The sequence below is a fragment of the Silene latifolia genome, chromosome 8 (assembly GCF_048544455.1).
Source record: "Silene latifolia isolate original U9 population chromosome 8, ASM4854445v1, whole genome shotgun sequence".
Classification (NCBI taxonomy): domain Eukaryota; kingdom Viridiplantae; phylum Streptophyta; class Magnoliopsida; order Caryophyllales; family Caryophyllaceae; genus Silene; species Silene latifolia.
In genome coordinates, this window is record NC_133533.1 from 57,312,605 (window position 1) to 57,326,848 (window position 14,244).

The 14,244-nt window shown below is 39.8% G+C and overlaps 1 long non-coding RNA gene across 1 annotated transcript; it reads right to left on the minus strand.

The window, feature by feature from the left end:
- Positions 1–3,275: 3,275 nt before the first annotated feature.
- LOC141594371 (uncharacterized) lies at positions 3,276–5,436 on the minus strand. The gene is made up of 3 exons (XR_012522155.1): positions 5,323–5,436; positions 5,167–5,230; positions 3,276–3,475 (listed from the first exon to the last, which is right to left on the minus strand). It is a non-coding gene; the product is annotated as an uncharacterized LOC141594371 (long non-coding RNA).
- Between the last annotated feature and the right edge of the window lie 8,808 nt (positions 5,437–14,244).

A 14,244-nucleotide genomic window follows, 5' to 3' on the forward strand; every position in this document is an offset into this window, starting at 1 on the left:
CATGCGAAAGAACTCCACAGTTAAGCGTGCTTGGCTGGAAGTAGTCTTAGGATGGGTGAATTCCTGGGAAGGTTTCTGGGATGCGCATGAGTGAGGACAAAATGCGCTATAAAGGACCTGCGTTGATCTGTGAGCCATGTACACAGTCTGGTGAGCTATCATAAGTAACCGCTCCTGACCCGGTTTGGGCCGGGGTATTTCAAGTGGTATCAGAGCAACCATGCGACTGTGTGGTGATGGGAGGCAGTTGTTATACGCTCCATTGTGATCACCCACCTAGCGGGGGAGGATTCTGGGTTAGCGGTTATGCTCCCAGGCGCAATGAGGACGTTGCGTTCTTCAAGTGGGGGTGATTGTAACACCCCACGTTAATTGAAGAGGTCCTGTGATAGGCTTAAATGACAAGTGCTTAAAGGGATTTAAATGTACTACTCATATATAAACAAAGTGCACTTTCTTTTATGGTCATCCATGAGAAAGAACTCCACAGTTAAGCGTGCTTGGCTGGGAGTAGTCTTCGGATGGGTGACCTTCTGGGAAGTTTTCCGGGATGCGCATGAGTGAGGACAAAATGCACTATAAAGGACCCGTGTTGATCTGTGGGCCATGTACACAGCCTGGTGAGCTATCATAAGTAACCGCTCCCGACCCGATTTGGGCCGGGGTGTTTTAATGATGGGGTAGCTTTACAGCAAATAAAGGCATCATCTGCATAAAAAAGATGTGAGATGGACGGTGCGTAACGATAGATGTGAACCCCCTCAAAATCGCTAAGAAAATGCAGAATTTTAGGAAATTTTTAAAACTTTTTAAAGTTTAAAGCGCGGGTTCAATAAAACCTACAACATGGATAAAATATGCGGAAATAAAATTAAGTTTATACAAACCTGATAGTCAAAGATGGGGGGAACATATATCCTTCGAATGACAAGACGAAAAAGGGTGAGTCTAAGCAATCCTACTTGATAGACTACTAATCCATGGTGCTCGCTAGCTCACACGTCTAAACCCCACAAATGCATCTTCACAAACCTGTCATTCACGTAAACAATAAAGCCACATTCAGTGGGGAGTAACTCAAGGTTCTCCCAGCCACAAATTGTCAAAACAAACATAACAAGGAACTCAAATAGGTAAATCATGTAAGGTACTTACAAATGACATGAACATTAAAATTTCTTAGTAAAGCTTTTAATTTTGCTACACTACATAATTGCCTTCCACGCCCATTTTATAGCCTGGTTAGCTATTTTTATACTGTCAGTACTGTGTAAAATTATTGTGTTTGCAGTTCTTTGCCCTTGCGTATGTTCGGTTCACATTTACTCCAGTCTGACGGCAGGGGATTATTTTAATTTAGTTCATTTGTAATCTTCGTTTCAGGTCTTCACGCCCATGAGTTGGCGGTGTATCCGTTACTTCACGCTTTCCTCTGCCGATATTTACTTTCGTTTGCTGAAAGCGAATTACAGGTTTTTGCTTCAGCTGAACATTTTATTAGGATATATACGTAATACGAGTATGTGTTTTTTTTCCTATTATGCATAACTAAAACTGAGACGTTCTACTTTAGTAAAGTATATACTTAGTTAAACACTGGCTGCGTTAGTTACTATGTTACACGCATATCTATATGGCTTTTAAGTTTTACCGTTCACTTTAGCTGTTGTGTTTGGTGTTGGTATTACTGTTTAGTTTAGCATGTCCACCCCATTATAAAAGAAAACCAAACTCTAAAGAAATGAGAATAAGAGAAAACAGTTTGCTAAGTTATCCAAAGAGAAAAAAATGGAAATACGGAAAAAACAAAGCGATTCACACTATAGGAGAACAAGACTTAAAGAACATCCTAAAACAAACACTGCCAAACTTCTACAAAGGAAACTACACTCTTTGAAAACAAAGGCAAGTGTTTTCATTAATATGGATTTCTGCTTGTATTAACTTTGACCCATTATATTTTTAACTGGATCTTTTTCTTTGTGTTTTTACCGGTCTTTACTTACCTTGTATGTGTGTTTTAGGTTTACCAAAAGTGTCTTACATCTTTTTTCCAAATTAGAGATACTGCCTTCGTCCTTGACAAATTTGATGGTTCATTTTCGAATTATTTAGTGTTCTTCTTTGTTGGACGAAGATGCGAATTGCCCTCTAATTTTTGTTCACTGTTACTACACAACTTCCTTTCCATACCGATTCATAGCCAGATTAAGAAATTGTACGCTTTTTCTTCTATGAAATTATTGTTTCAACAGTTATTTGACCTCCCCGTTCCCCAAGTTAAAATAAAATCTACTTTAGTCTGATATCAATAAATTATTTTAATGTTTCACATGATTCTTCAAAATGAAGAACAGATTAAACTACCCCGATAAGACAACGGAGTTACTCTTTACTTCTGCCATGGGTGCACGTACGACCCCAACAACTATAAGGTAAACACAAACAATTTCCCCGTTTACATTTTCGTTACAGCAATACAACACTTATTTTATATTTGAATATACATACTTGTTAACCTCCACATCTCATTTGGCCCTCACAGAATACATCCTTTTAGGTAAACGCATCAGCATCAACAATTAAGGAAGCGCAACTACCCTGGTACATGTGTTGGAGCACATGCTGGAGCGGAATTGCTGCTGAACACGCGAGAGAATTCCAATGTCGAAATTGTCGCCAAAAACGCAGCGTTCAACCAAGATACACACTGACAATTACATCAACAATAGACTACAATACCTAGATTATATTATCATGTTCCCTCTATACCGTCGTACAATGTCACACAATTACAGGTGTAGCTTCAAAATACAACTGGCCGACGATGTTACATCACTAACAGTAACAGCGACAATCTTTGGTGAAAACTGTGAGAAAGTTTTCAAAATGGCCACCACAAATCGGATAAAAATTTCGGAGGACCCACATAAGTTACCAACTAAAAATAAACAATCTATATATAACCCGCTTTACATGGGTTAAAACGTCGCCAATGATAAACTCCAAGCACAAAAACTCCCAACTTATTATACGTTCCGTCCTTCAGATTTGCTCTCATTTCATTTTCGTCTTTTAGATTTAATAAAAAAAATTGTTTGCTGAGACTGCTTACTGAAATTGTACACAGGCTGAACCTCGAGCAAAGTGACTGAAAAGAGAAGATATTTAGAAGGAATACTTGTGAACCCCCGCGTTAAAGCGGAATATATAACTTATAAAATTAAGCGGAAATTAGGAAATTTTTGAAACTTTTAAAGTTTAAAGCGCGGGTTCATTAAAACCTAAAACATAAACAGAGAATGCGAAAACAAAAATTTAGATTATACAAACGTGATAGTCAAGGTGAGGGAAAATATATCCCTCGAATGACAAATGATAAAAGGTGAGTCTAAGCAATCCTACTAAAACGACTACTAGTCCAAGGTGCTCGCTAGCTCACACGTATAAACCCCACAAATGCATCTTCACAAACCTGTCATTCATGTAAACATGAAAGCCACAGTCAGTGGGGAGTAACTCAGGGTTCTCCCAGCCACATTATGTTAAAATAAACATAACAAGGAATTCAGTTAAGCAAGGTGTAGAAAATAATGGTAATAAACGTGAATGAATAAATGTCATTGAATAAAACTTGCCAATTGAATAAAAATAATTAAAGTGGCTAATATTAGCAAAACATAAATTCATCCAATTCTGTGAGACATTTGAATAAGAAAAGACGAGTAACTGTTAAATAATTATTGACACGCATCCCAAGTAAAAATGACATATGCAACCATCCATAATGCAAGACATTTACCACTCTTAGACTATAATTTCCCCGGGTAGGACTACGATAATAATACGGTCCTAGTCTAAATCTGCAGATTCTCGGGTGTACATCCCGATTCGACGTGCGCCAGCACAGCACGCACTCAAGACTCGACTACTAATAGAGACCGAGTACCCCAATCGCCAGAACAGCACGAAAGTGGCGGAAAGACTAAGATAAAGCTCACTTGCCAGAACAGCACAAGTGGCCAAAAAAACCGTACTTGCCAGAATAGCACAAGTAGGCCAAACCCGTACTTGCCAGAACAGCACAAGTTGGGCGTAAATGTAAGTCAAGCACAAGGTATAGCAAAATGACAAATTTACATGGATACGACCCAATTTAATTAAACATGTAGAATAAATCATACGTACTTAAAGCGTGATAAATAAATGAAAAAGAGCAAGTAATAACTCGTACATGGAGTATTCCACGTCATTTCATACTTTTATAACGAGGACGACCATTTTATCTCATATAACTAAGCCATTTGAACAAAATGAAAACAAGCGGGGATGAGCAATTGTATTATGTAAAACATGAGGTAAAATGTAAATAATCACAAGTGAGCCATTCATAAGCATATACCGTAATATACGAGTGACCCAACAACTACAAGGCATGTTCAAAGCTTAACATAGGATATGAGAAGGCATAGAACAAAGGAGGAAAGACGTTTGCGGGCTACACAAAAGACGAGCTGGACACACACGGACTAAAGCTGTGCTGCCCAGTCGGGTCGGCCTGTTCCCTTTGCCCCCGCCCAAACCTAGCCTGGCCACTGTCCATAACAGGGCTGGCAGGTTCCTGCACAAGAAAATGCAGCAGCAGCACGCAGACAGAACACACGCAAACAATACAGAGCATCCCAAAAATACGCAACACCCCTTCTCTGCCCAGCCATCTTAGAGCGATTTTCTAGGCCAAACTAGGACGGATTTCACCCGCACAAAGGACCCAATCCAAACATGTACATATACTTGAGACATACGCAAGAAAATTTGTTCAATTTAGCATAAAAAACCCGTCAAAAACAGCCTGCAAAAACAGCCCGACAAAAACCCATTTTTAACGGTTAAAGAAGCTCATTTGTGACCATCTTAAGACGAAATTTTGAGCATGAAAGTGATAGTATTCATCCAAATAAATTACCTAACATAATTAACCACTTCACCGTGAATCCAAAAGTATCAACTTTTCTCAAAATAGACAGGTAAAACTCGGATAAAACCGTCTCAAACAACCGCCACACGAGCTCAGCAAAAATGAAACTTAATATTATAAAAGAATAACACAACATGTAAACACATATCAAATTTCAACATAATGTCGAGTAATCCCATCACCGTTACCTTATTAGCTCTACCATGAACACGATTTTGACTCAAAGTTATTCCAGACCGTCCAGGTTTGCAGCTAGACAACACAAAACACGAGTTTAGCAAGGAAATTCGAGCCATAAAGGAACGGCCGAACAGAAACAGAGGGCAAAATGGCGTCTTTCTTACCTTTAGAGAAGGAGGATGAGAAGGGGAAGCTAGTGGCGCGAGAATTAGCGAAAAAGGTTGAGGAATGAGGTTGAGATCGGAGGTAGAACATGGCGGAAATGAAGTTGTGGTGTTGATGCTACTGTGTTGTTGTTTTCCGCAGGAAAAAGGGAGAAGAAAGGGATAAGAAGGGGGGGTGGGGACGGGTATTTGAACAATGACCACAAACAACATTAATAAAATATATAATAATAATAATAATAATAATAATAATAATAATAATAATAATAATAATATATAATAAAGAGATATTTTCAAAAGTAGAGTGTAGGATGTTAGGTGGGTGTGACGTGTTGTCGAATTTTGATTGGTCCGGATTAACGCATGTACAAAGTGAAATGTGACGGTCTATAGCTAGACGGATGTTGAGACGGGAATTATTATCATTACTGTCTTTATTATTATCTGACCAAAATATGTACACATTTATTCTTGTATAAATTATGACTCAAAGATATAATTTAGTAATACGTATTTTTATAAAAATGAGCTTTTATGTCATATGTTTATAAAAATCGCGTTCGAGATAAAATTAATCAAATTGAATAATCCAAAATTATAAAATAAAATAGTCAAATGGTTTAATAAATTTTAAATGTCAAAATAGGAAATTCACGGGTGTTACAATACTGCTACCTTCTTAAGCACTCCAAGAAACACGATGGTTAGTTTATCGTGGCAAGAGTGACTGAAAACTCACCTACAAACGGCGCACAAGATCCACAATAAACATCTCCCTAAAGAACAAAATATGCCAAGACTTGGTGCCAAATAACCAGCCACAAAGGGCGCCTTTTGCAGGACATCCCGCAAGGCACAACATTTTGGGTTGCACGGTTAGACATCGTCTTTAGGAAGCTCTAGCGTAGGTAGGGGTATTTTGGATAAACGTCATCTCAACCCCTAGCCCAGGAAAGCAAAAGTTGTTGGGGTAAACATACTCTCAGGGGTGCATAGCTCAAGTGTGTATACTGATGCTATTGGAAGACTTTTGTCCACAAAAAAACTTGTAGGAATATGTGGAAGTACTACAGTATCGAGATACTTTTGGCCGAACATAAACTCCTGTAAAAACATGCAAGTCTTATCTGTGTGTATATAAGAAACCTTTTCAACATGTATATTATCAGTGTTTTAGCCAAGACGATTGCTCTAGAATATTTCAACGGTGCATCCCGAGCATCGCCGGGCCCTAAAACTAGTATACTACAAACATATAAAATAAACTAACATTCATATCTTACGAAGTGAAGAGTCAACTCATCTAACAAAGTACTGGCATATACACATATCAATACTTTGAGATACACAAATCATACATGTATCTAATAGTAATCATACATGTATCCGATAACAGCACTTCATGTATCTACCCCAAAACCATAAACTACCTGATGGGGCATATTCTGCACCCGCTGACCGAGTCAACATATTGAGCAAGGTCAAAGATATCCACAGCAAGTCAACACCTTGGACAGCCTAGCCGACACAGCCAGTCGGCCTGTCACTTGTATCTCGGCTGGGTAACTAGCCAGCCGGGATACACATCCGCGTACTCACATCCAAGACCCCTCGGCATGGAGTCAACAGGGCCCGCCGGCCTGCCATGGGTCCCTCGGCCGAGGGTAGAACAGTCTTTCCACCTGCCCTGCCACTTGGCCACATGGCCACTACGTGACAAAAGGTGAAAGTCTATAAATACTCCTCAACCCTCATTGAGGAAAGGACCCGAAAATAATCAGTAAAACCCACTAATCTGGTATAAACTCCCTTATCTCTCTACAATATACTTTGTGCCAAGTAACACACGACTTAATCCCCTTTAAGTTTACTGACTTGAGCGTTGGAGTGAGTACGCTCGGTACCAAGCCGAGCCCTCAGTTTGTTCATTGTTTCAGGAGAGGCCGAAAGGAAGAGTCAAGCAAAGCCATCATTCTACAAGCTTACGTGGTAACAAATCTGCTCCGACATTACACCCGGAACAATTGGCGCCGTCTGTGGGAATTGCATACTAAAAGCTAGTCAAATCCCTTACAAAAAAAAAACACAAAACAAAACCCACCCAACAAGCTAAGAGAATGTCAAAACAGCCAGAATTTGTGAGTGTAGAAACTGAATTCTACCAAGATGACACGGTCCCTAACTCGAAATCGGGCGAGTCCCCACCGGCCGAGTCATCCAACCGGCGTACGGGATGCCCATACTACCGTGAAACACCACGTCACTGCCAAGTCACTGTCATGGGACATGTGGTCGATGCAACCAAATCAAGCTATTCCTGGACACGATGGGTAATACGCGATCACCCCCGCCGCAACGACGGTGACGGCAAAGACACCCGCAGTGACCAGGGCCCATAAAGTGACTCCGATCAACTTGACCGGAGCAATACAAGGAGCTGGACATGCGAAGACGCCGGCGGTGCCCGTGGTGTCAGTGGCAGACCAAAGTCTTTCCCCATCTCGCGGGAGGACAGCGTCGCCGCGGCGCCAACGAGGCCACCCCCGGAGAAGTGAAGAAAGAAGCCCGACTCTCCAAAGTCGGACAACAAGAAGCCCTTCCCGCCACGGGGAGAGAAGCCGGACTAGGAATGCGAGGAGCCGATCGCCACGTGTCATTCGGCACGTGGTCAGACAGCCCCTCAGTGCCTACGTCCTCAGAGTCTCCGTGCCGACCAAATTGAAGCTGCCGTCCCTATCATACAAAGGGGATAGTGACCCAACCGACCACGCCGAGGCTTTCGAGTCTTACATGTTGGTATGGGAGCAGCCTGACGAGGTATGGTGTCGAGTCTTCCCAACAACCCTGCATGGGATGGCCCAGAGTTGGTACAAGGGGCTGCCTAATGGTTCGGTATACTGCTACGCCGACCTAAGGGATAACTTCATAGCCCAGTACGCCTGCAACAGGAGAAGGGCCGTTGAGACATCGGATCTCCTCACTATCCGACAGGGGGAGGACGAGTCTCTACGAAGCTATGTGAAGAGGTTCGACGCAAAAGCTCAGCAGAACCAAGCCGAGGAAGAAGAAGTCGGGGCAGAAATTTTTACTTGCGCAGAATACGCTCAACACTCATCGAAGGTCCATACCACGTCATAGACTACGCTAGGGGCAAATTGATGGGGCATATTCTGCACCCGCTGACCGAGTCAACATATTGAGCAAGGTCAAAGATATCCACAGCAAGTCAACACCTTGGACAGCCTAGCCGACGCAGCCAGTCGGCCTGTCACTTGTATCTCGGCTGGGTAACTAGCCAGCCGGGATACACATCCGCATTCTCACATCCAAGACCCCTCGGAATGGAGTCAACAGGGCCCGCCGGCCTGCCATGGGTCCCTCGGCCGAGGGTAGAACAGTCTTTCCACCTGCCCTGCCACTTGGCCACTACGTGACAAAAGGTGAAAGTCTATAAATACTCCTCAACCCTCATTGAGGAAAGGACCCGAAAATAATCAGTAAAACACACTAATCTGGTATAAACTCCCTTATCTCTCTACAATATACTTTGTGCCAAGTAACACACGACTTAATCACCTTTAAGTTTACTGAGTTGAGCGTCGGAGTGAGTACGCTCGGTACCAAGCCGAGCCCTCAGTTTGTTCATTGTTTCAGAAGAGGCCGAAAGGAAGAGTCAAGCAAAGCCATCATTCTACAAGCTTACGTTGTAACAAATCTGCTCCGACATTACACCCTGAACACTACCCACCACTGCCATCAACTACCAATCACCCTGCCCAACACCCGACCACTACCCAAAAACACAACCACCACCTTACCATTTCTAGAATCACAACCACGGCACCACCACGGTTACCCGACCCATAAACTACCACTTATCAGAGCCACATCAGCACCACCCAATCCACCAGTCACTACCACCGTCCACCTTAGTCCACTACCACCACGAGTCGCTCTCACACGCACGACATCAATCATACCGAACAAACAGCCGTCACTAGACTACTAAAAAATTCCCGATGATATCAATGTCCATTTAGAAATTGTCAACGGCGAACCGAGAAGCCGCAAACCACTGTTAATTAACGCCGTTCCAGCCACCATCACTAGGTGATTCTAATTTTGCCGACAAGTTTGTTTTCAGACTCCAAATTTAACCGTCAGATCTACAAATGTGACACTCGGAGTTAAATATTACTATCGAAGAATGACAGTGAATCACACAAGTGGTCAATGCATCACCGGATCAGATGTGGTAACTTCGCGAGCATCGTCGACGCTAACGAGATCCCTGATGATTATGAACTTATAATGGTGTGCGAAAGATATAGAGGAGGGGATTTGTATGCAGGTTCGCCGGCGTTAATGGTGCTTGTCGGTGGTTTGACGGTGTCACCGGGGTGAGAAAGGGAAGAGGAGAAGGTTGGGTTGGAACAGGGCTACTAGTTTAAAGAACAGGCCAGGTCTACTAGTTTAAGGAAGGAGGGGTACTGTGTGGGGGATTCTGGAGTAGTAATTGGGTTCTAACGTGGACCGTAGATATATATATTGGTTATTAATGAGTTCGTACAGTTCACACCATAATTTAGTTCGCACGAGATCCTAATTCTCTCTCTCTCTCTCTCTCTCTCTCTATATATATATATATATATATATATATATATATATATATATATATATATAGGAATGAGATCATGTGAGGATACATTATCTTTTTGTGGATTGAGGATTTCATTACAATATCATAGGTTATTCAATACAATATCACAGGTTATTCGAAATAATATCACACGAAAAAAACCGTTGCGCAAAAAAAAAAATTATAATTTCTTTTTTTTTTATAAAAGAATTTTTTTTGGACAAATATGTTTTTGTCGTGATATTTTATTGAATAACCCGTTATATTGTATTGCAATCCTCAATCCTGAAATATTTAGGAGTTCTCACCAGATCCCAACTCTCTCTCTCTCTCTCTCTCTCTCTCTATATATATATATATATATATATATATATATATATATATCCGGTGAGAACGAACATTCGGTGAGAACGTATTAACCATATAAACTGAATCAACCAACAACTCCCATGGAAATGCCCAAAATCAAATCCAATTCAACAGCATTACATTTTCTCTCCCGTAGTCCTTATCCTTATATAATTTCTCACTCCCTCAGCATGATCCACGACCATCACCACCATTGATCTCAACGTCCGACCACCTATAATCACCAGAATGGCCTAACTCCGACGTAAATCTCGCGCCATTCTCGCAACGAATATACACTCCGACAGCCCATTGCCGCTCTTCTCACACTATGATATTCCCCCTGTCCATGCGCACTACATCACCATCTTATCTCAGGCGAGCAATCAACGTCGCTGATACCGACGACATGTATTATGTCGGTTGGATTCGTTCTCTTGTAATTATTCGCGGATGCCGACGACAGCCACCGACACCACTATTTTTTTGTTTCTTCATCTTAACCCCTTCCCTCTCACCTCTGATTCCCCTCAACCACCATCGTCGACCCGCGCCGGCGTAATGCTTCCAACGGCGACGGATCTGATTAATCTACACTAATTTATTTATGTATCTACACTAATCTTTGATGTATCTAATCACTATTTTAATGTATCTAAACATAGATACACAAAATTATTTATTAGGTACATAAAGGTTACTCTGAGATACATCAATATATAAACCACATACACTAATTTCGTTTAGCTCCAGCAGTGTTACAGTGGTTGAATCGGATAATGGTGACGGAGAAAGCAGAGGCCGGCGATGTTGTCGCTTTCGATTTACCATTGTTGGCGGTTTTTTGTGAGGCCGGTGATGTTCCAGGCGGTATTAGGTGGTATCGGTGATATCGTCAGCGTTAATCGTCGTGAGCCTGGTGCCTGCCGGCAACGATTAGTTGTGGTCGTGGCCCTCGTGGGGTAAGGCAATGTAGTGTCGATGAAGATGAAATATGGTAATGATAAGTTGCTGACTTGCTGAAGATGTTTTGCCCAATATTTTGTTTTAATATAGGCCCGTGATTAATTTTAGTCATGATTTTGGACCGTTCTCACCGTTCTCACCGAGTAGTCGTTCTCACCGGATCCTAAATCTATCTATCTATCTATCTATCTATCTATCTATCTATATATATATATATATATATATATATATATATATATATATATATATATATATATATATATATATATATATATATAGGTGAGATCCGGTGAGAACGATCATTCGGTGAGAACGGTGAGAACGCACTATATACATTAGAATATATATATATATATATATATATATATATATATATATATATATATATATATATATATATATATATATATATATATATATATATATATATATATATATATACAAGGTACTTTTTTTTTTTTTTTTTTACCAAATCTTAGATACACTTTTGACTATCGTAGGTACACTTTTCCCAAAATCCTATATACACTTTTTAATAATGTAGATACACTTTTTTTTTTACCAAATCTCAGATACACTTTTGACTATCGTAGGTACGCTTTTTATGAGAACTCTATATACACTTTTTAATAATGTAGATACACTTTTTTTTTTTTTTTTTTTACTAAATCTCAGATACATTTTTTTACTATCGTAGGTACACTTTTTACCAGAATTCTATATACACTTTCTAATAATGTAGATACACATTTTTTTTAACCAAATCTCAGATACATTTTCGTCCTAGATACACTTTTCGCCCACTTACGATTAACGTATCTGCTTTTATAATTAATGTATCCGATAATATTTTTGATGTATCTAAAAACAAATACACCCCAAATTATATAGTTAATCACACTCCAACCACCGCATTATTTCCAACACCGACTGAAACCACACTGCTACCCCCTCACTAACTTATTTCCAACACCGACTGAAACCACACTGCTACCCCCTCACTAACTTATTTCCTGCCCCAAAAATCCCAATTACATGAACCATCCAAATAAATTCCAGAAACCATATCAATTTTTCCTTATGCTCGCACACCAGTCTTGCATCAAGGTCCACCATCTCTCTCCCTTCTTCACCTGCATTTACTCTTTCAATTGCAATATTTGATTGATCAATATAAGAACAATATGTAGCTGAAATTTTATGAATTTTAGTGGCATGGCAACATTCAATCAACAAGTTCAGCAGCAAATACCGTCAAATTGAGTCAGGTAGGCAACTTAGTGACCTTAATACACTAATCAAAGCTCTATTAAATAAATATTGACTTTCAATATCTGGAATTTGCAAAAATTCATCTCCAAATCAAAGCAACATTGAGCACAGATTGAATTTGCAGGTAAATTGAATTTGCAGGTTATTCATACCATCATACCAGATTTCATGCTGATAAACTTCCGTTAAATTCAACAAACTCTAACGCAAATTTCAGTGGTAATTGATCCCAAACTCGATTAAATTTCAGACCTCAATTAGCCAAGTCAAATACCGGCGTAGAGTGCGATGAGGATAGTCGACGGGGGAAAGCAAAGTTGAACCGTGTGGAGAGTATGCCGGAGCGAGTACCGCGCTCCGGCATTACGCAAGGTGAGCACGAAGAGAAAGAAAGAAATAAGAAGGGACGATAAGAGAATAAACATGAAAGCCAGTGTTTGGTCAGCGTATGGGTGGTCGGCGGTGTTTCGATGGCGTGGTCGATGTCTACGTCGCCGTTAGGTGAAGGTGGTGGCAGCGACGACTGGCAACTGGCGTTGACTAAGTTGGGGAAGCATAAGGATGAGTGAGAGAAAGGGTGAGGTTGGGTTTTGATTTTGTGAGTTATGCGTGAGTTGTTCATTGAGTCCATATGTAGCGCGTTCTCACCGTTCTCACCGAGTGATCGTTCTCACCGGATCCTAAATCTATATATATATATATATATATATATATATATATATATATATATATATATATATATATATATATATATATATATATAATACTTCTCATGAGGTAATTACTATGAGTTCAAAGTAAAAAAGAATTTGTGTTGTTATTAAATACCCGTAGGCCGTAGAATCTTCAGCTCTTCAACATTCTTCAGCAATTTGTAGTTAGTAGTTTCCTACTACGTATTGTATACGCTAACTACGTGTCTGCCATTGTATGGAAAAAACAAATTTTATATGAAGTCTGATACAAATATAAACTTTTAAGATTGTCAAATTCTTAATAATTTATCTCAATATTATATCAATTTAACTAAAATTCTATTTATAAAATAATTAAGTCATTCGTTATACTCGGACTCTCTGTAATCCCTCGAAAAAAGCTTCCTTTAATAATATAAACTAGCGTAACACCCGTGAAAATTCACGGGGTTGTTTTCATTATAAAGAAATTAAACTATTTTTAAATTTTGAGAATGTGTATTACATCACGTATTTATATATATATATATATATATATATATATATATATATATATATATATATAATACATCTATATATGCATTTACTGATCTCGTCATTACTATGTTACTGTGTACAATATTAATTTCACTACTCACGATATATCTACTTCTATTACCCTCAGTTTGATAATCACAATCAAATACCCGCTATGTCCATCCTATTACCTGTATTATATACAACCTTCCAATCAAATATGATGACAATGGTAAGGCTTTTTCGAGAAGTTTTACTTGGATGAGAGATATGCTTCGTCAAGGTGGTTATACGAACGTTAAAAAGGTCCACCCAGCTTGGACTAAAGTTCATGGTTTTCTTGGTTACGCAATGATCGAGTTTGAAGGTTTTGGGAAGAAGATGGACTCTTTTCGTCAAGCGAGAAACTCCAGGCAAGATACGAGGAACATGATGCTGGGAAGTAAAATTATTATACGGATGATTTGTTACAAGCGTAATATTTAT